Raw genomic sequence first — 20,041 nt, forward strand, 5'->3', positions numbered from 1 at the left:
ATATCATGCTGCTATGTCGATTAGTGAAAGGCCTACGATTCCCTCCCTCATCCCTGGTTAATCAAGATATCGGAAAGATATAAAATCCATCCAATTCTTATAAAGTGCTTACGCCACCTGATGCTGACCTGGAGAACAACCGTCCAACCTAACATGAAGTCAGGCCAAAATTACTCAACAAGCAAACGAGTTGATAAACATGAATCAAAAAAGCAGGAATGGCGAAGCAAAACCCTCTATATGTCGACAAAATAGTGTCGAACGCATGGTTGAGGAGTGGGCCCACAAACGGAGGGCTTCCGGATAGCTATCCAGGACCACACTATTCCAGGTAAACACTAGGAAATACTTAAAACACATCGTCAAAGATCCCCAGATACGAGATGACAGGTATAGAAAGTGCAGGGAGGAGCCAGAAACCATCCAACACATTACAGAAGCATGCAGCCTACTATGTCAAAATAACTACCTACACCGCCACAATAAAGTACCTGCTGTAATACATCAAGAGCTGTGCTTTAGATTAGAACTATGTCAACTCAATCCCCTATTATAAGAACGATTCACCAGCTATTACTGAAATGCCGCAGTACATCATCTACTAATTATATCATTATATATCATCATCTAATTATAACCGATCGAAATATTCCGTACAACAAACCGGTATCATATTTCGAGACAAAAGGACCATAGAACTATAAAGAATGAGCTGAGTACTAATTTCATTACAAGAATGCAACGACTCCTTAAAACAAGTCTTAATAACAAAAATTTATTTAAAGCTATTAATACATATGGAGTCAGTTCATTAACTTACTCTTTTGGTATTATAGGATGGACTAAGACGGGCATCGAAAGGCTAGAACTCTCCTTACGAAAGCCAATAAGCATCATCCGCGCAGTGCCGTAAAACGAACTACGCTATCTCGACATTTAGGAGGAAGAGGAATAGCCGACATAGAGAAGCAGCTGACTCAGCAAATCAGTAGCTTGCGCTCCTTTTTCTTAAGAAAGGCTGAAACAACAGATATTCATCGTGCCATATGTGAAGCAGACGACTCAACACCACTTAAAGTACAGGAGCTTGAGCTGTCCATCCACCATAACACCGAGCAAGAAAAAAAGCAAGCTTGGATTGGAAAACCACTACATGGAAGGCATGTTCACGAGGTTTAACAAGAGAATGTCGACATAGCGACGTTGAACTACTGGTTGACTTCGGGACAGCTTTTCCCTGAAACTGAAGGGTTTCTTGTGGCTATACAAGTCAAGTAATACCAAAAAGAAATTATTTAAAGTTTGTCGTAGGTGATTCGACGCTACAGAGTAACAGATGCAGGTATGGATGTGAGACAACGGAGTCCATTCAGCATGTTACTGGTAGATATCAAAATTTTGCACCAACGGAATACAAAGAACAGCATGATCGAGTTGCAAAGATACTACATCAAGAGCTCATAGAAGAACTAAACCTTTTATTAGCAGCCAAGGTACCATACTTGAAAATGAGCAACACAAATTGTATTGGGATTGGACTGTACTTACAGACCAACAAGTAAGTAACAATAGGCCTGACCTAGTACTAATCGATAAAATTTCTGGGAAGACAACCCTTATTGATGTAGCTATTCCGTAGGTAAAGTACCCGTGAAGTACAGGGATCTAGAATACCAGGTAAGATAAGAATGGGAAATGAGAAAGTGCGGATAATCCCAATTATGGGGTCAACAACAAGAGTAATACGAGCTTGATCAAAAACATAAAACTGCTCAACCTTATTAAAAGCATCTATAAAGCTAATGCAGAAGTCGACGCTATTATCCACATCTCGAATAGTCAGAAACTTAATTAGAAACGCAGATAACATCAACTAGTTTAAGAAACATATGTAATTTTAATTTAAGTGTATTATTTGTAAATAAAGGTAAAAAACAGAGTCCGATAACAGGGAAAGGGATCCATCAGAGCTTCATCCTTCTGATATCTGGGATACGTGAATGAGCTTCCTTCCCTATGGGGGAGTGCGATTGCCATTTAGCATGAAATCTATAATAATGATAATAGTAATGACTAATTAACTAAATTGTGTCTGTGGTGGGTATTACATCAAGCTAAAACAGAGGTGATTTTCTTGCAGAGCTTCATAAAGAGTTGTCCATGCACCACAAAAACATTTGCTTCGCTGAACGTGAACAACTCTCCAAGCTTACTACTGACGAGTATGATAACATTTAGAAGTATCATGGGCATATTGACAAACACCACCTGAAGTCCCCACCCGCTCGCAAAGGTTCATTCATATACAGAATGCGCTCAACTAAGAAGCTCTAAGGCACATCCTACTTTAATTGCAGCATTTCTTACATAAACACACTGTTTGAGGTCCATTTTCCAAGTAGGATTTTTTAAGAGATACCCCTCAGGACTTAACCACTCTAGTTTCTCATGCTTAAGTCAACAGTGTTGAAAGCCTTAAAGAGATCAAAGAAAATTTCTGCAACTTTGTTCTTCATTATAAAAGAAAGTGTTTTAAATTGTGCAAGCTCAGTACGCAGACTTGCTCTGAAGCCAAATTGTTCACTATCTAGTATGTTATTGTGTCAAAGGCGTACAAGATGTTAGGATTTGTTCGATTTTTGTCAGTAAGAACTTTGTCGCAAATGTATTGCTTTTTTGTTCGTTCAGTGTTGTGAATATTAATTTCCACGTATTTCATGCATTTGGAATGAGGAAACTAAGAGAAATTCTTCAGGGTAAGGACTTATTGTAATTGTATCAGGGAGGAGGCTTATTGGAGAAGATAATTTTATATAATAATTTTTTTACATAATCACGCTTTTCTCCATTTTTGTTAGCAAGAATATCGTTTCGTCTAGCTAAAGACATCATTGATTTAGTTTTTAAATTACAACTTTACCGCAAATTTAAGAAGAATGAGTTTTGTTACACTATAGATACTCTAAAATATGGTATGAAATAAACCTTTTGCCGTTAATCACAGATTCATTTACACTGCAATAATTTCACTGCTTCACTTTTTATCAATCTTATTCCAAATTAAAACCCCATTGATTTGTCACAAGTTTAAAACAACCAAACAGCGATAAAAAAAACCGACGATTTCGAACGGCGGTCGCGCGCGGTCTTCGCACGTGAGCCTGAGCGATCGCGAAGTGACGAAAAGAGTCAATGAGAGGGAACGAGCATAATATGAATAAGGCAACTTAACTTACTTGCCGGAATAACGAAGTGGGATCGCTACTAGATGGACGAGATTAGAATTTTTTTAATGTCCGGAAATACTATCGTAGATCATAAAGACCTGAAATGTAATACACTATTTAAAAGTATTATCGCATATCTTTTATTTTATTTTTGTTTACCTGAAAAAATTAATATGTGTTTTTATTTATACTTTTTTGTATAATTTACGTTTTTTCAAAATTTTAATGAAAAAAATAGGTGGCCCCCTAAATAAAATGAACGATTCTTTCGATTACAATTACAGTTTATAATAAATTAATATCCAGTATCGCTCTTTGCTGTTAGAACTGCCCTGTAACGTCTTTGCATACTTATAATCAGATTCAGACAGATAGGTTTCTGGTAGAATTAATCTGATTCTAACACTCATTTCTAGTGCATACCACACGTGTTCTATTGGATTGAACTGAGCAATCACTTACATCTATATGAGAATGAATGGGGTTGGCAGATTACTCAATTTGCTCGAGAGGAGTTCCTCTCCATGGTGGCACTATGATATTGATGCATAATGATTTCATTTCTAGTTATTCTTTTCTCCCAATAGTAAATTTTGATTTCCTTCTTAAATAAAAAGATTTGAATTGTCAATAGCCTATTGCAAAAAAAATAATTTGTACATTTTGGCGATTTACAGATACTCCCTCTGAACGTTGTGATCCTTTTTTGAAAAAAATAGAATCTTGATGGTCACATCTGTCAGTCAATGCTAATATTGTTGTTTCGGGTGATTTTAACATAAACTTTCTGAATCAGTACAATGATCACACCATGTCATTGTGCAATCTTTTGCAGTCCTTTAATCTGAGCATGCATGTTGATCAACCAATACGCATTACAGGTCATTCATCCTCTCTACTCGATTATGTTTGGTCAAATTTGGGCAGTGGTAATATTATTAATCAGTGCAGAGTGACGTCATTGACAGCGCGGCCATATTTGTTGAGGGGCACACAATTTGTAAACATAACGTTGTTGAATGCAGAAATAGGAGTTTGTTTTTTAAAGTTTTGTGAAAATGCCTTCGTTTTGTTCAGTTGTAAAGTGTTCAATGAGAGCGGAGAGGGACAATGTAAGGTTTTTTTGGAATACCCGCTGCTTTAAAGTTCGAGGAGATATGTTAGATGCCTTGTCAAATGAACGCCGTGATCTTTGGATTAAGTCTTTAAAAAGGGGCTCTTTGACAGACACGTTCCTAAAAAATGCTCGAATATGTTCTAGGCATTTCATAAACGGTGAGTAAATAATAATGCATAGTCACAGAAGTAATATTTGCCATAAAGATATTAAATTAAGTTAAGAATATTGGGCTTAACGTTGTGATGGGAGGAGATGCTATGATAGTTTGTGTATTATATTTTCAGGTGCTCCCGCTGAGTTAGAAGATAAAGGCAATCCCGACTGGGTACCTAATCAAAATATGGGTTATGTTACAAATAAAACTGTAACTAAAAAAGCAGTAGAGAGACATGACAGAGCATTAAATGGGAGAAAAAGGGTTAAGTTAGAGGTATGGAAAAAGTTTCTGATATTTATTTAGAGTTTTAAACTGACTTTGTCTGTAATCTGATTAAAATATAGGCATGCAATTTTTAGATAAATGCAGAGGAAAGCAAGACAGGAATCGACCCAGGTATCAATCCAGAAAGTGTCAATACTCCCAGTAGTAGCACCCAAATGGAGAACATGATTGAAGAAATTGCGGCTACAAAAGTTAGTGAAACACAAACTAGTATTGCAGTGCAAACTGACCTATCAATTGACGATTTGGGTAAACTTTTTGCAGATCTTAAGTTTTGCAATAGTCAAATACACGAGCTAAAACAAAGGGTTGAAAGCTGTGATTTAAATGAAGAATCATTTAAAAATAATGACTCTAAATGTTTATATTTTACTGGTCTTAGCTGCAATATATTTTTTACATTATATGAAGATATTAAGCCATTCTTGTCTGTGAAAAAAGCATTGTCACCTTTCCAACAGTTGCTGCTCACATTAATGAAATTTAGATTAAATTTACCCTTTAAATATATGTTATATCGATTTTGTGTTTGTCCAACAACTGTTTCAGAGACCTTATTAAGTACTTTAAATATCTTATACTTAAGACTGAAACATTTTGTTTTGTGGCCATCTCGAGAACAGTCACTCAGAAAAGTTCCGGCTTGCTTTAAAGAGGCATTTAATGACACAATAGTCATAATAATCGACTGTTTTGAGGTTTTTATAGAGACTCCATCTAATGTATTAAATGCCTCACAGTGGTGGTCAAATTATAAACATCACCAAACCATAAAGTTTTTAATTGGAATTACTCCCCAAGGTACAATAGCTTATATATCAAAAGCTTGGGGAGGGAGAACAAGTGATAAATATTTAGCAGAAAATTCAGATTTTTTAAATTTAATTTCACCAGGGGATGTCATTTAGGCAGATAGGGGATTTTCAATAGAACACTTTGTAAAAATTTTAGAAGCCAAACTGGCAATAAAACTGCACTAAAGGAAAAAGTCAGCTTCTTTCAAAAGACCTAGAAAGCACTAGAAATATTGGCACTGTGAGAATATATGTTGAGAGAATAATAGGTTTATTAAAGAAAACATTTAAAATTTTTCAACAGAGTATTCCAGTAAGTATGTTGTCAAAAAAATCTGCTGTTGATGAAGTGAGTGTTGTATGTAGTGCATTAATAATTTTATGTAACCCTGTAATACCAAGTAATTAAGATATATTTATATAGTTTAGATTTAAGAAACATGTTCACGGTGGATGTTTGTCTAATATAACCGACACACTTATGATAAAGGTGTTTATTTAGTTTAAACATATTATGTAGTTAGCATTAGTATAAATATAAGTAGCTAAAACGCTCGATTTACATTTTTTCTATCATTTAGAAGTTGGAAAAAAATTCTAAACTTACTATTTTACTGTTTGAAACTCATCTGCATTAAAGAGAGTCTTTTAGAAATTTCATAACTTAGAAATAATAGGATTTAAATAACTTAATTGAAAATACTTATTATGTTCTTATCCCAAATGTGCTTATTTAAGCAAAAGGAGACGGAAAGCAGCCAAAAGCCATATAATTTTAGCCATACATATTAAAAAATATATATTACTGGGATATTTAATACAATTGGGACCAAATAGGTTTCTTTTATATTGGAATACACATTGTAATTAATTATTCATACATTTTTTTAAAAATTTAAGTATGTGAATATTCAGAATCTATTACTACCTCTGTATATGGCATTAGGACTATTGAAATATTACCTATAAACTTTATATACGACATTAGTTTTTGTTAATACATTAATTTGAAATATGCATAGGTATAAGCAAAATGTTATATTAATACTCATATTGTATATTATGGTCAAAGGTTATTTTTTAAAGGTTAATATTTGAAACAGAGCTTTATTTTATTCACATTTACAATCAGGGCAAAACCAATTTTCTATCGGAAACTCAGATAAGGTCGTAACAATGGCAAGCTCCCTCACATTAAAATTACAATCACCAGGTCCCAATTGGTAGGGGTCAATATTGTTTATAATCCCAATTTTCTGGTCATAACGCCGCTTTACGTCCCCAGTTAGGGTTTCATAATATCCTCTGTTAAACATTTTTAGTAAAATAAAACGTTTTTAACTAAAAAGCAAAGTTCGAACACCCAAAAAAGCACAAAGAAACAGAACAAAATCACACGAAGCACACAAGAACACAATGGAAATGAAAATAATTGTTTGCCCCTCAGCTAAAATGGCCGCCTGTCAAATGTCACGTGACCTGGAATGATCAATTTTGTCACTGTACAAATGCAGGACTATCTGACAGACCATGAAGCTGTCTTATTTTATATGTCGTCAGTCCTGGATTTACACTAGGGGCAGTCAGGCCTAGTCTTTGCCTAGGGCGGCAAATCTCAAGAAAGAAAAGAAAATATTTTCAACGGTTATACTTATAAATTACCATGGGGAATATTTACATGTCAAATATTAATAGTAAAATTTGCTTTAATGAAATAATTGCGAAGATATCATCGAACAGTTCGCCACACAAAAAGTCAGACGCGTCTTTCGATGAAAACGACACGCTCATATACATCTTTAGATTTCTATAGCTGTAAGATCGTTTTTAGAAACAGTTAATAATATTTTCATTGTCTACATGATCAAAGAAGTTTGTAATTAAAAATTTGTCTCCATTTTACAATTGTATTAAATGACAGAACATTTTACATTTTTCAATTCTTAATAAAAAGTATTTGTCTCCTGTTATTTTATATATTTTTTGTCTTAACCTCACTTCGTGATAAAAAAAAAAGAAGACTATAGCAAATTATATTTAATTGGATACAAATTAATTTCTAAAATAAGGATTTTACTAGTATTTCAATATGATAGTTTTAGATAATATGCAATCTAATATTCTATTGATCTAGCAACCGCACTCGTCAGGACAATAAAACATATATAAACACCTTAAAAAAAAAGAATGATAAGCGATGTTGTATTACCATAGAGGTCAGATATAGAGTTTTCCTTCAACTACAGTAGTACGCCACGTTATTATATAAGTAGTGTTACAGATTTGTGAGTTTTTCTTTCAAGTTCTTCAAAAGTTATGATAAATTCACAGGCAACAAATATAATCTTGTCACTTGTTATTGTTTATTTTGCTATTCCTGTTTTGCAGAAAATACAATAATATGTACCGGGTGGCCAACTAAGAATGAACGTCGGCGATATCTCAGGCCCTAATAGTCGTAGCGCCTTGAAAAAAAAAAATTTGTAATAAAAGTGGCCAAAAAAAAATGCTGGAAATTATTTTGAAGTTTATTGGTCAACCGCTAGAGTGCGCCACAGGTTCTTTAAATCTTAAAATTGCATTTTTGCCAAAAAACTTTTAATAACGTACACCTCAAAATATTATATTAATATTCTGGGAAGATTTTCTCACAAAAAAGTTTTTACAAAAATTTCTGTCAGTTGTCAAATAAAGTGGTGGGGGGCGTTTTTAGCTTGAATATAGAAAACAGCTGAAAATCAGCTATGACTGGACCGATTTTTTTTAAGCATATTTTTTTTTGAGTCTATTGTTGCCTTATTTTTTCAACCAAAAAAAAAATTCAAATTACTTTTCCTAAAATCCGCTAGAGGACGTTGACTTGTGACTAACCATTTCTGACGGATTATTTCAAAAACCTCAAATGCAACTATATGTATTTTTTTACGTCATTAAAAGCGGGGAAGAAAACTAAAGAAACTGGTGAAAACGGCACTTCGATATCATTACTTAAACAAAAGTTATAAAAAAAAGTGTCCCTTCGAAAATAAAAATGACGAAAATGGCGATAAACTCCTATTTGCTTAGACAAACTGAATAAACTCCTTTTATATAAGTATTTTTTTAAACAAACAAACTCAGTACTCTTTTAGAAAATCCGACATACAGGATTGATCGTTATACGTTTATTTATACAGGGTGTTAACTAAACCAAGTTGACCAAATGGGCCTATTTTGGGAAAACTGTGCATAGGAAAGTTGAGTTAGTAGGCTATGGAAACAAAAGTGGCAGGTAACCATGGAAGCAAAATATGTAAATATTTCAGTTAAATGTCATTTTAGCGTCTCTTCTTGGGATTGTTAAAGCGTTTTTAAGTCTCGCTAATAACATCCAATAGTTTTCTTGTTAGTTCGCCGTATTGTGAACTTTGTTTTTCCAGTTTTCCGTGTTGTTTCAGTTTTTCGTGTTGTGCCAGTTGTTCGTATTGTTCCAGTTTTTCCTGTTTTGTTTCGGTTTTTTGTGTTTTGTTCAAGTTTTTTGTTCCTTAACTTTTTATCTCTATTTTTCGTATTGCTTTGTTTAACAATGCTTTACACAAACGAAGAGGCGTTTGACATAATAGGTACTTATTTTGAATGTATGAGAAATGCCACAGTTGCTGCAAGGGTGTATGCGCATTAGTATCCTGATAGACGCCATCCTACTGCAAAATTTTTTCTTCGAATTACACATCGTTTGCGAACGACTGGAAACGTTCGGCTGCCCGTGTTTCGGAGACAACGCAGGGACACATAATAAATGTTTTAGCCTACGTCGAGTTTAATCCTCACTTAAGTACTAGAACAATAGCGCACGACCTGGGAGTAAGTCGAACTACTGTTCAGAATATTCTTAAGGAGTACAGGTAAGCGATCTTTTGGATATTAATCTTCACTATACGCGATGAGACTTAATTTTCCCAATGAGAGTTCATTTTTTGATGATGATGCTTTAAATGTAAAATTAATTAAATTTTACACGAAAAGCACCAGATTGGTCTATTCTGTTGAATCAGCAGTCATCATCTTGTTCCAGGTTTCATCCATATTATTTAGTCCTGCATCAAGAATTAAGTGCACAAGATTTTGACCGAAGGCTAGACCATTGTCACTGGCTTTTGGGTATGATTGCAGAGGATCCTCAGGTGCTTTCAAACATATTGTGGACAGATGAGGCTACATTTCACAGCAATGGAGGCGTGAATCTCCACAATATTCATTACTGGCCACCAACGAATCCGCACTGGATGCGAGAAGTCCAGCATCAAGGCCGTTGGTCTTTAAATTGTTGGGCAGGAATATTAGGAGGTCGAATTATCGGCCCATTTTTTTTAACAACGCATTAAATGGTGCAAATTATTTGCAGTTTTTAAGGGAGGAATTGCCAATTTTATTAGAGGATGTGCCACTTGAAATTCGCCAACGAATGATGTTCCAGCACGATGGCTATCCAGCACATTTCGCCCGAAATGTTCGGGAGTTTTTAGATGCTACCTACCCTGGTAGATGGATAGGACGGGGCGGTACCTTTCCATGGCCGGCTAGATCACCAGACCTAACGTGCCTGGATTTTTATTTATGGGGTCGAGTTAAAGAAATTGTTTTTGCAACAAGACCTACGACGCTACAAAATATGATTGGCCGGATTAGGGATTGCATGCAGACTCTCTCATTTGCTGAGGTAGAGACTGCAGTTCTGTCTACCCAACAAAAGATGATTCAGTGCATAGAAAATGATCGAATGCATTTTGAACATTTGGGGAGGCACTAAATAAATTATGTGCATAACATATTATTTATTATACCACCTAAGATTTCTTAAAATTGTATGTAGAATTTAAATATCAAATAACATATTATAGAGTGTTCTATTTAAAATAAGCAAGTTTTCATCTACATCCGGTATCATCAAAATTGTTACAAGTGTCAAATTATTTTATTGTTGTATCTTTAATTAACTTTTCTATGGTATGGTATGGTGCCAAATTTTCAAAACTTTCCTATAGAACAACTATAAACTGTATGCACAGTTTTCCCAAAAGAAGGCCAATTTGGTCAACTTTATTTAGTTAACACCCTGCATAAATAAACGTATAACGATCAATTCTATATCTCGGATTTTCTAAAACACTACTGAGTTTGTTTTTTTTTACAAATACTTAGTTAATACGAGTTTATTCAGCTTGTCTAAGCAAATAGTAATTTATGGCCATTTTTATCACTTTTATTTTCGAATGGACACTATTTTGTTAATAAGTTTAGTTTAACAAGTGATATCGAAGTGTCGTTTTCACCACTTTCTTTGGTTTTCTTCCCCACTTTTAATGACGTAAAAAAATATATATAGTTGCATTTGAGTTTTTTGAAATAATCCGTCAGAAAGGGTTAGTCACAAGTCATCGCCCTCTAGCGGATTTTAGGAGAAGAAAATTGATTTTTTTTTTGGTTGAAAAAATAAGGCAACAATAGACTTAAAACAAAAATATGTTTAAAAAAAATCGGTCCAGTCATAGCTGATTTTTAGCTGTTTTCTTTATTGAAGCTAAAAACGCCCCCCCCCCCACCACTTTATTTGACAACTGACAGAAATTTTTGTAGAAACTTTTTTGTGAGGAAATCTTCCTAGAATAATAATATAATATTTTAAGGTGTCCATTATTGGAGGTTTTTTGGCAAAAATGCAATTTTAAGATTTAAAGAAGCTGTGGCGTCCTCTTGCGGTTGACCAATGAACTTCAAAATAATTTCCAGCATTTTTTTTTGGCCACTTTTATTACAAAATTTTTTTTTTTCAAGGCGCTACGACTATTAGGGCCTGAGATATCGCCGATGTCCATTCTTAGTTGGTCACCCGGTACATCTGTGATATAAACGTAAATGTACAAAATAAATCAGTTGACAAGCAACAAATAACAAACCTCAGCATACGATTTTACCTACCCTAACTTCGCAAGCTAAAATCACCTCAAAAAAAAAGGCGGCATTTTTCACAGTGCCCAGGGCGGCATTTTTTGTAAATCCGGGCCTGATGTCAATGTTTAAAACCCAAGATCAAACAAAAAACAAACGTGGCAAAATTTATTCTAAGAGTAATTTTACAAAGTTTAAGTCTCTGCTAAAGAACCAATTGGAATAGAGTTTTGGATGCGGATTTTGCAGATGTAAAGACTGTTGCGGAGTCTCCCATGAAAAAAATGAAAACTTGGCTTGGTTTAAATTATTTAACACTAAACTCTAAATTATATATCACTAAACTCTAAACACTAACTAAAAGCTTTTTATGCTTTTCTGTAGATTCAAGAACATCTAGCACATTACACGAAAACGACTGTGACATAACAGAATGTTCTTGCATCCAGCAAATAAAAAGGCAGACTAAGGTTAAACATTTAGGTGTTATTTTCGGATGAAAATCTAAAGAGGCACCACCATGTTGAGTATATTTCCACTCGAGTTCGGTTTTTTACTTATTTTTATTTTTTAACTTATTTATAAATTTCATCAATCAAGACAATTTATGCAAAAAAAGACTCTAACGACCATTTATCGGTTGAATCAATTATAAACTATTGCATAACAGCATGGGGCGGAACAAGTAAGACCATCCTGAAACCTCTTATGATTACCCAAAAATATGTTCTGAAGGTAATGTTTAACAAACCAAAATTGTATTCCTCGGATATTTTATTTAGAGAAGCGATTGTTGCAAGTAAATCAAATTTACTTGAAAGCAGTGGTTAGGCTTCTGTGTAAGAATCCACACTATTTGCACTTAATTTTTTACAATCAGAATACTAGACAAGCCTTAAATAAGAATGTATCTATCCCAAAGACCACAAAAACTAAATGTCAAATAACTTTAACATATACCTCAGCAAAAATCTATAATCAACCTCCCGTAGAACTCAGAAATAAACCCTATAACAAAATTAAAAGTAGAATCCACAACTGGATAATAATAAAAATTTTGAATCGAATTTAGACATTGGCGACATTGCATTTATAAGTAGGTCTTGTAATAAACTTTTATTTTGTGAAAATGGTGAGTGCAAATGTAAATGACAAAAGTCATAAATGGATTCTGAGAAGAAGCTGCTGGGTTAAAGCTGTAGACAACAAAAGACAAATTTCCTAGTTTCATTAACAGCCCTATGTTTAATTCTTGTGTTCATATTCTTTAGGCCGGTCGCACACTGCACGCGTTTTCGTACGAAGTTTACTCGTGCGAATACGTACGTACACGCCCGAACGATCCCAACCTTTCAAGTATTATGACAGCGCGCAGACTGGACCCGAATTAATCGTACGTATCCGTACTTCTAGTTCCGACGTCCGAAGTCAATCCAAACTTGTTGGGATTTTTCGTGCGTTTATTACATTAATTAAATAAAATATATAGACATGGATGTAGAAAAACTAATTAACTTGGTTCACAATCACAAATGTTTGTGGGATCAGAAAGATTCGAGTTATCACTTACGAGATCTTCAGCGCAAGCCATGGCTAGAAATATCCACAGAAATAAAAATATCTGGTAAGTAAATTAATTAATACGGCTATTAACAATTAACAGATAAATTAACAGTTTTAATGATTAAGTTAATTATATTAGTTTAGTTATTTCTATTATAATTATTTCTTTAAGTGTTACGACCAAAATAATTTTTACGTGCATCCCTGATGTTGTGGGCTCTCGTTGTGGTTCTATTCTCTCCTGCAGTCATGAATGTTTTTAATTTTATTTTGTGGCAGTGGTGTTTCCATAAGCAAATCATAAAAACCTTCCTTATCAATTATAACATTATGAAGTAAACATATACATTTTATTATGATACCAGCACGATCGGGATTTACTTCAATTGCTTTTAATAATAATCTCCATTTGCTGCTCAGAATACCAAAGGCACACTCAACAACTTGCCTTGCATTTGTTAAGCGTTTGTTAAATATTTCTTCTTCCGGTCCCAAATTTCTTTGGGGATAGGGACGCATGAGGTATGTCTTTAACGGATAAGCTTCATTCACCAACAAAGAAGTGAGGCAAAGCTATGTTACTGCCTGGTAATACTTTTTCCTGGCTTGCGTTGAGAGCACCATTTTCCAATTGTCTTGAGAGATTTGAATGAGAGAATATTCCACCGTCACTCTCTTTGCCTTAGGCTCCCACATCTATAGTAATATATCTGTAGTTTGCATCTACAACAGCTTGCAATACAATTGAGAAAAATTACTTATATTTACGAAACATGCTACCAGAGTGCGCTGGCGCGTTTATCCGTATATGTTTACCGTCAATGCTCCCAGAACAATTAGGAAACCTCCATTTTGTCCAAAAATCATTAGATATATAAACCGTAATTTCCTTTAATGGAAACGTTACAAGTTTCATGTACAATACAACCAACAGTATTGTCTGAAATTCTAAATGAATATCCAAGAGTCTTGAAAGATGAACCTGTCGCTAGGTAGCTGTAATAAAAGACAAATTTTATTTTATTTTTTAGTTGATGAGCTAGAAAAAGAAATGGCGAGGTCTACGAGATACTTTTGGGAAGGAGCTCAAAAAAGTCAGCAACAAAAAATCTGGCCAAGCAAGTACTTCAGATCCCGATTCCAAATGGACACGCCAATGACCAATGGTCAATCTTCGGAACCAAATAGCGAACAAATTCCAAAGAAGACTTTTAAATCTCCAATTAGAAAAAAAAATAAAACACGTCAGTTGTCGTCTTATTGACGATTGGGCAACATGAAAAATACGTGCAATTTATTTTTGATTAAATCCTTCACTGGACAACGTAATAACAGGTTGGGTAAAGGTCTAGTTTAGCAACTTAAAAGCAACTTTAGCACATTAGAAACTTGCACCTAGTTATAGGAACCCATGTCCGGAAATGTGTCACTACGCCACTACGGCCCTAAGACGCGTTTAAATTTAGAAAAAATATTAATTACCTAAATAGGATCTGATCACAACAATTATTGTTCAAAATGTCTTCCCCCAACCTCAATACACCGATTTAAACGCCGCACATGATTTCGGCGGACTACACTAAAAATTTGATCCTCGTTTTGAATGATTTCAAATGCTGCTGTTATTCGTCCAATTAAGTCTAGCTCTGATTCTACTGCAGTTTCGTAGACTAAAGACTTTACGTGTCCCAAAAGAAAAAATCGAGCGACGTTAAATCGGGTGACCTAGGAGGCCAAGAAACTGCTCCACCTCTGGCAATCCAACGGTGCCCAAACCGCTGAGCCAAATACTCGCGTACTTGTACAGCAAAGTGAGCCGGCGCTTCATCATGCTAAAACCACACATTTCAAGGAGTGGAACATTTTCAAGGAGTTCTGGGAGAACTTCCTCCAAGAAACGCAGATAAATAGGTCCTGTTAACCGTTCCGGTAGAAGGTATGGCCCAATTAAATAATCATCAACAATGCCTGCCCATACGTTGACAGACCAACGATTCTGATGTTTTCTTGGAAAAATTGCATAAGGATTTTCTTCGTCCCAAACATGGCTATTCGTACTATTAAAAATACCGTCTCTTGTGAAAGAGGCTTCATCGGTCCACAAAACATATCGTAAAAAATTTGGTTGTGCAATGATGTGATCCAGAAGCCATCGACAAAATTGAACTCTAGGATGATAATCGGCAGATAAACTGCAGTTTGACTGACCAATTGACCTTTCTGGAAGTGGTAAGGATGGAGTTGTTGCTCGCGTAGTACCCGCCAGACAGAAGCGTTACTCGTATTCATATTCTTAGCGACGTCACGTGTGCTATTTGATGGTTCATCGGCAACTCGCTAAAGCACCTCTTCTTCAAATTCGACCGTTCTTACGGTTCGAGCAACACCAGTATCATGCATCTTGGTCTTAAACATGCCTGTCTCAGCGAGTCGCCGATAAACCGCAATAAACTTTTTGTATCCAGGATGCTGTCGTTCGGGCTAACGTTCATGAGACAACCGCGATGCTGCTCGTGCATTGCAGTTTGTTGCTCCGTATGCCAAATGCATATCCGCCAATTCTTGATTGGCAAAGTTTTCCATTAGCAATAAATGTTTAAAAATTGTAAGCTATAAAATTTTTAAACATGACATTGAGAATTGACATTAATAAGCGTTGATTTTAAACAATTGTTGTTATGGTATCATGTACAAAAGGTAAAAATAAATGCAGCAGATCCTATTTAGGTAATTAATGTTTTTTATAAATTTTAGCGCGTCTTAGGGCCGTAGTGGCGTAGTGACGCATTTCCGGACATGGCTTCCTATACTCAAATGAATTCTTCTGTTGCACTGAACAACCCCCAGAAGTTTGATCCCATAGTTCTGAAACACCCTGTATAATAAATTGAATAATTTAGTAACTGTTAAAACACCAGTATTGTAATTTCTTATATATAGCTTTACTTCGGCTCACACTAATTCTATAGGGTTTAACTCGCACATGTAGGGTGGTGCTCGTAGAATATGTCCTTGTTCTTTAAATAAATTGTATATTTTATAATTGTTATATAAGTGTTATTACTTATTATACTTTGATTCGTCAAATTTAATTTTGTTGTCTTTGAGCTAATAGTAGTCAAACTGTGGTTCCGTGTAAATTTAGGAGTGTATAGCATTTTGTAGTGAAAAAGAAAAAATGTGTAAACGCTTATAAGTGCAGCACATTTTTCATGTACCAGGTCGGTTTAATTTAAAAAAAAGGATATTGTTGTTTACTAAAACAGCATTTAACAATTTTAAGATTAAAAGGCCTTATACAGGGTTTTCGAAAATAAGCGATAATTGTTTTGGGTAGTTTATTTTGAGTATCAAAGCCTTAGTTTTTAATTCCTCTTGAATATAAATAAATCACCCGATGAAAGTTACTTTCCTACGTGCCTACGACATGAAAATAGAATTTTAGCTATGTAAGTTCTGACTATTAATTGGAGGCAGTCCTTGGCACTTTCATCCTACTATATGCCACTTTTCTTTCCTGGAGTATACTAACCACGATAGGAGGTAAAGAATAATTATGTATCACATGGTATTTCCGCTATAATTTTTTGATAATATCATTCCTCCTAAAGTTTCATTATGTCCTACAAATTCATGTAATTTTTAAATACGTAAATACCATTCAGTATAGAGCAAGTGGGCGGTAGAATAATGCAGAAATAAATGTTCATTATTCGATAAGAATAGGTTTATGCATTTCTTATTACTGGGTATAATATATTATAATATGCTGGTACCACTCTGTGATTTATGCCATTCCATTGCTACCCTACGTTAGCATAAGTATACGGTCAACAGCTGCATATAGTTATAGTTGATATAATTTTTCATTCAGTTCTTATCTGATCACTCAACTTTCAGTTCGTAGTTTACTGCTTAAGAATTTTCACATTCCTATTCTATTTATATAGTAGTTATGATGGTAAAAATATGGTATAATACCTCTGAGATGGTTTCTTTTCTTCAATATGTATCTAAAAAATGTTATTAAAAAAAAGTTAAGCATAGGAGCATAACTTTTTTTTAATAAAAAACCAGTTTATTGAATCAAGTTACTAGCAATATTCAAATATTTAACGGTTTTGCAGAAGTAATTGATAATGGTAATCAGGTTGCTGCTTTATAGTTAGATTTTACGAAGGTCTTTGATCAAATGTTACTCTTCAAGAAATTGGCCAACTTTGGGTTTTCAGATTCATTAGTTCCGTCACTATACAGTGTGTGTCAGCCAAATGGAATAAATTAGATAATAAATAGACGGGAGCGTGTTGGAAAAAACACTCGAACACGTCAAGTGGTTTTTATAGTTGCGCATTTTTTTTCATAAAAACTTTTTATACAGGGAGTGTCAGATAACGGTGGCCAATACCAACTTGTTTAGTTTAAACATAACACCCTGTATGTTAATTAATTTTTAGATTCCTCAGATCATTTTAGACATATTTTGTATACAATGTCCTATACCTATCTTTGACTGTTTCGGAAATATTAAGTAAAATTCAAGAAATAACATTTAGAAAAGAAAATAATTTATTTACCGAAATTTGTTACAACATATTCAAAAACTTATACATAATACAAATCTAAACAATAATGTCAATGTAGGAGATGTTCAAAATGCTCGTCACGAACGTCTTGGCAAAACCCTACCCGTAAATAGAAATTTCTTCTAACGTTACTCAACATCTCAGGTGTGATCGATCTAATTGCCAGGGTTATTCGTCTTCGTAAGTCAGCTAAGTCAGTGGGTTTAGTTTTGTATACAATAGTTTTCCCGATAAGAAAAAGTCTAATAGCGTCAGATCGGGAGACCGTGCTGGCCATTCCATCGATCCTCGCCTCCCTATCCACCGATCTGGAAATATTCGGTTGAGGTACTGCCAGACATTTATTTGGTAGTGGGGTGGTGCTCCATCTTGTTGAACCCATATCATATTCGCTGGAACTTGTGGGTTTCCTGGATCAGGATACAAGTTGGCCAACGTTGGCACTACATTATTTTAAAGCAATTCTAAATAATTATCGCCATTCAAATTGCCCTCAATAAAAAAGGGACCTATGGTCTAATCTTCAATAATTCCTGACCACACGTTAACCTTTTCAGGGTATTGAGTATTGTCTTCTCTCGTCCAGCGAGGATTTTCCGTGGACCAATAACGGCAATTTTGACGATTAGCATGACCGCGAAGAGTAAGGGTGCACTCATTGTTTTGTTGCTGTCTAAAATTGCCATCATTTGTTCACAAAAATACATTCTCCCGTCAAAATCGTCTTCCGTGAGCTCCTGGGTGGGTATAATTTTATAGGGATGCATTTTATTTTCTTTTAATATTCTAATAACTGATGAATAGCTAATATCGATTACTGGGGCTGCTTTCTGAGCAGATGTATATGGGTGTTCCTCAATCTCAAGCATAACAGCCAATTTGGTATCCTCACTTAGTGCATTGGCAGCTGCTTTTTTTACCTGCCTAACATGGCCCAGCTCGCGGAATTGCTTTTCTACTTTACTAATTGTCCCTTGGGTTAAAGACGGCAAGTTTGGACATTTTTCGTGAAATAAGCGAGCTACATCCATTTGCGTCCGTGTATTATCTCCATAGCCAATCATCTGCAAAATTGTTATTTTGTGCATTTCTGTTAAATGAACCATTTTTTCTGGCTTGTAGTTAATGAAATTCAAACGACTATAGCACTGACGACTACTTCTGTCATGCAACATGAGTCAACATTAAGTCTGACATTTTAAACCAAAGTAAACAACAATTTTTAGTTTTTTTTTTATTCTCATATCAATAAAAAGGAATGCTGAAATAGTTTTTGCTTGCTTTATCATTACCAAGACCTAAATGGGCAAGAAGTATTAAGTGAGTTGTAGAGAATCTTGAAAAATAAATAATGTTCTTTTCTAAATGTTATTTTTTGAATTTTAGTTAATATTTCCGAAACAGTCAAAGATAGGTACAGGACATTGTATACAAAATATGTCTAAAATGATCTAAGGAATCTAAAAATTAATTAACATACAGGGTGTGATGTTTAAACTAAGCAAGTCGGTATTGACCACCGTTATCTGATACACCCTGTATAAAAAGTTTTTATGAAAAAAAAGGCGCAACTATAAAAACCAATCGACGTGTTCGAGCGGTTTTCCAACACGCTCCCATCTATTTATTAGCTAATTTGTTCCATTTGGCTGACACACACTGTATAAGAATTCATGATGAAAAATCCTTACCTTATAAGAAGGCATCCGGAATTCTTCAGAGAAGTGTACTTGGTCCACTACTTTTTAATTACTTTATTAATGATATTAAAGTGCTCAATATTGATTGCGATTTTTTACTTTAAGCTGATAATATTAAACTGTATACAAGAGTAAGGAAAGATTTATTGCAATAGATTACAGTCTTATCTCTAAATTTAGTTGGCAAAGAGAATTTTGCCAGGTTGGAAGGAAAAAATTTGGAAAACATGAAGGGATTAAAAAAAGAAATTCTGAAAAAAAAATTGTCACTGGAAAGGCGGATTCTTGTATTGATGGACAACAGAATCCAGAAAGTCTGACACAAGATCCCAATATTGGAGCTCAACACTTTCGATGACCTACCATGTAAACCTCTAGCAGGGGAAGATAGGAACGAAATCTGTGGGATTTAAGTGCCTCAAACCGCCTCAATTTGATGGTACTAAACAAAAGCAAACTGTAAAAAAAAAAATCAAAAGTCTACGACTACTTGTTGACGCATTTGGAGTTATGGCCAGTCAAATTTCGACCATGTCTACCCCATGTGGTTAAAAAAACCCGGGCCAGAAGTCAGGGTTTGCAAGAATTTGAAGCTGATATTGCAGGTTTGGTTCGACTGGCATATCCAAATGTCCAAAAAAGGATCAGGGACCGTTTGGCATTCCTGGATAGACTGTGCGA

At 34.7% G+C, this 20,041-nt stretch overlaps 1 protein-coding gene across 4 annotated transcripts in view; it reads right to left on the reverse strand.

The window, feature by feature from the left end:
- Nucleotides 1-20,041, reverse strand: part of LOC126738415 (unconventional myosin-XVIIIa) — a 563,322-nt gene that overhangs the window by 296,020 nt on the left and 247,261 nt on the right. For 3 of the 4 annotated variants that reach the window (XM_050443745.1, XM_050443744.1, XM_050443742.1), the window contains exon 1: nucleotides 2,986-3,154. The exons of the other annotated variant lie outside the window; for it this stretch is intronic. The gene's annotated coding sequence lies outside the window, so the exon portion shown is untranslated. Of the gene's footprint in view, nucleotides 1-2,985; nucleotides 3,155-20,041 lie in introns of those variants that run through there. 4 annotated transcript variants of the gene reach the window in all.

Source organism: Anthonomus grandis, chromosome 7 (genome assembly GCF_022605725.1).
Source record: "Anthonomus grandis grandis chromosome 7, icAntGran1.3, whole genome shotgun sequence".
Classification (NCBI taxonomy): Eukaryota; Metazoa; Arthropoda; class Insecta; order Coleoptera; family Curculionidae; genus Anthonomus; species Anthonomus grandis.